This window comes from Lactuca serriola, chromosome 3 (assembly GCF_051521515.1).
Source record: "Lactuca serriola cultivar US96UC23 chromosome 3, Lser_US96UC23_V15, whole genome shotgun sequence".
NCBI classification, from domain to species: domain Eukaryota; kingdom Viridiplantae; phylum Streptophyta; class Magnoliopsida; order Asterales; family Asteraceae; genus Lactuca; species Lactuca serriola.
The window spans coordinates 119,804,043-119,806,746 of NC_136410.1; the positions used below are offsets into that span (position 1 = coordinate 119,804,043).

At 34.1% G+C, this 2,704-nt stretch overlaps 1 pseudogene; it reads left to right on the forward strand.

The window, feature by feature from the left end:
- Positions 1 to 327: 327 nt before the first annotated feature.
- Positions 328 to 1,014, forward strand: LOC145093110 (large ribosomal subunit protein uL24z pseudogene; annotated as a pseudogene).
- Positions 1,015 to 2,704: the final 1,690 nt, after the last annotated feature.

Below are 2,704 nucleotides of genomic sequence, written 5' to 3' on the forward strand. Positions count from 1 at the left end.
AATATTAACCAGTCTACTCTTACAAACGAGTAACAATATTTTAACAGGTTACAACGGAAGTACGTAGCAGGTCATAAGACATACACATTATTAACAGAGATTGTTAATGTTTTTTTGAATAAAACTTATTATTGACTAAAATTGTTGACAAATTAATAATTCTTTTAGGAGTTTTAATCAAATATGCCTATCTGGGCCTAGTTAAACCGGACATTTAATAACTGGGCTGGGCCTAAAAAGGAACTATCGTAAATCCATCAAAATACAAGGGCATAACAGTCATTTATTCCAAACCCTAAATCCCCTTCTCTTCAATACCAAAAGGAACCATAAATTTCTTCTCTTCAATCGCCGTTCAATCTCTTCTTCCCCAAAACCCTAACGCCGTAGCAGAAGCAGAGAACAATGAAGTACAACCCACGCGTCAGCAGCTCCCGCCGCAAATGCCGCAAGGCTCACTTCTCTGCTCCGTCGAGCGTCCGCCGTGTGCTAATGAGCGCACCCCTCTCCACCGACCTCCGATCCAAGTACAACGCCCGATCAATCCCCGTCAGGAAAGACGACGAGGTCCAGGTCGTTAGGGGCACCTACAAGGGCCGTGAAGGTAAGGTGGTTCAGGTCTACCGTCGGAAGTGGGTCATCCACATCGAGCGGATTACTCGTGAGAAGGTTAATGGGCAAACTGTTAACGTCGGGATTAACCCATCGAAGGTGGTTGTCACTAAGCTAAAGCTTGATAAGGATAGGAAGTCGTTGCTTGATCGTAAGGCGAAGGGTCGTGCTGCTGATAAATCGAAAGGGAAGTTTACTGTTGATGATGTTGCTGCAGGTGAATCTCTCCAGGAAATCGATTAGGTTATGTTTTCTTCTTTGTTAGCTTATGAAATTCCCCTTTTTGATATGTTGTTTTGATATGAGAACTATTTCTGCGAGTTACTGTTATGCATTTTGCGAATTAAACAGTTTGTTGCTTAGATTTCTGGTTTTTATGAATTTGATATTGTTTTGTGGTTACCTGTTGAGTACATTCATGGGGTATTTGAATCAGTGGTTAGCGAATAGATTGTTGTTCATTCCATGCTGCAAACTCATCTTCTTGATTGTTTGGGATCAGAACATGATGCTGTTCTTGAGTAATTGAAAGATGATTGCTAGATATATAATATACCTTTTGATTGCATGTTGAATCACTTTTTTTGTTATTGATGTAAAACCATATGTGATTAGTATTTACTATTTTTTTTTTCCTATTTTTTTTGAAGATTCTGTTGAGCATTAACAATGTTGAAAAAAATGGGTTGTTTTTTTTACTTAATGGGCTTAATGGGTTAAGCACTTATATTTGAGAGTTGTACGTGATTTTTTTTTTTCTCTTAAGTGTAAAGTAAAATTGACATGTGTTGATGATGTTTAGATATTAAATTGCTCTTTTCTTTATTTCCAAATTCTAAAATAAATAATTAAAATGTATGTCAATATAAATACCATAATAAACTTCTTATTTCACTATACCACAAACTTCTTCAAACTCTCACATGCACTCATTTTGAATATCCCATGGATTCAAGATGTGATAAAGGTAAAGGGCACGACTACAATCCGAAACACAAGTTGTGGTTTGGGTTCACAAGATGCATGTGCTCCCAATTTTTAATTCATTAAATTCAATTTTTGCAATTTCACTCAAACACAAAACCTGAATCTTGCCTATTGTCAAGTGCCGGTCTTACAACCAAGCTTCTTATGATGAAAGCAATGAGACAACCAAATACACAAGATGTTATAGAAACCAATGAGTCTTGTATCATCTAAGGAGTTGTTTGATAGTCGTTGATCGAGTAAGATCTGACTGAGTCAAGAAGCCAAGCTCCGACAAAGTCTGTTTTTGTTCGAAACTTGTTGTTTGGTTTTGTTTTTGCCTAACTGTATTAAATGATAAAAATGACAATATTACAATCTATTATATCATGTGTTCGATATGTTTGATGATAAAAGATCTTAATAAAATTATTGAATAATAATAAAAAGTACATACTCAAATTCAAACATAAATCAATTAAAACCCAAATACAAAGATACTCAAATTCAAATTAAACATAAATAAGTTAAAATCCAAACAAAAACACACTTAAATTCAAATATAGATCAATTAACTTGGACTATTTGAAGGTAGTTGATTGACAATTTGTTCATGCAAAGTACACATATATTCAATGCTTTTGAACCTTATTTCTGAGTCATGCATAAACATGACTGAATCTTTCTTTAATTAATGTTCATCGTCGTCGAAAAACGGCTAAGCAATACCTTGTACTGTGGCAGTGAGTTATAAATCCATGAGTGTTACTATATGCAACATCATAAATGTAATTTTTTTTTGTAAACGTTATTGTGATATGTATTATAAAAAGAATATAGATGATGTGATTAATAATTAAATTTGTAGAAATATAATATACTTTGTAGAGGGAATGGAAATCCAAAACTCATATTAGATATAACTTTTTTCAAAACTTATAAATTATGTGTTATGTCCTCCCATCCAGCTTATACAAAGGTGAATATCATACCAAAATCAGAAATTCCCATTATATTTTGATAACATTTACATTTTCTTCTTCCCTTATAACGAGTTTGGTGATCAACGGACACCACTGCATACATAAGAGTTATATCTAACGCACATATTGCTTCGACAAATATG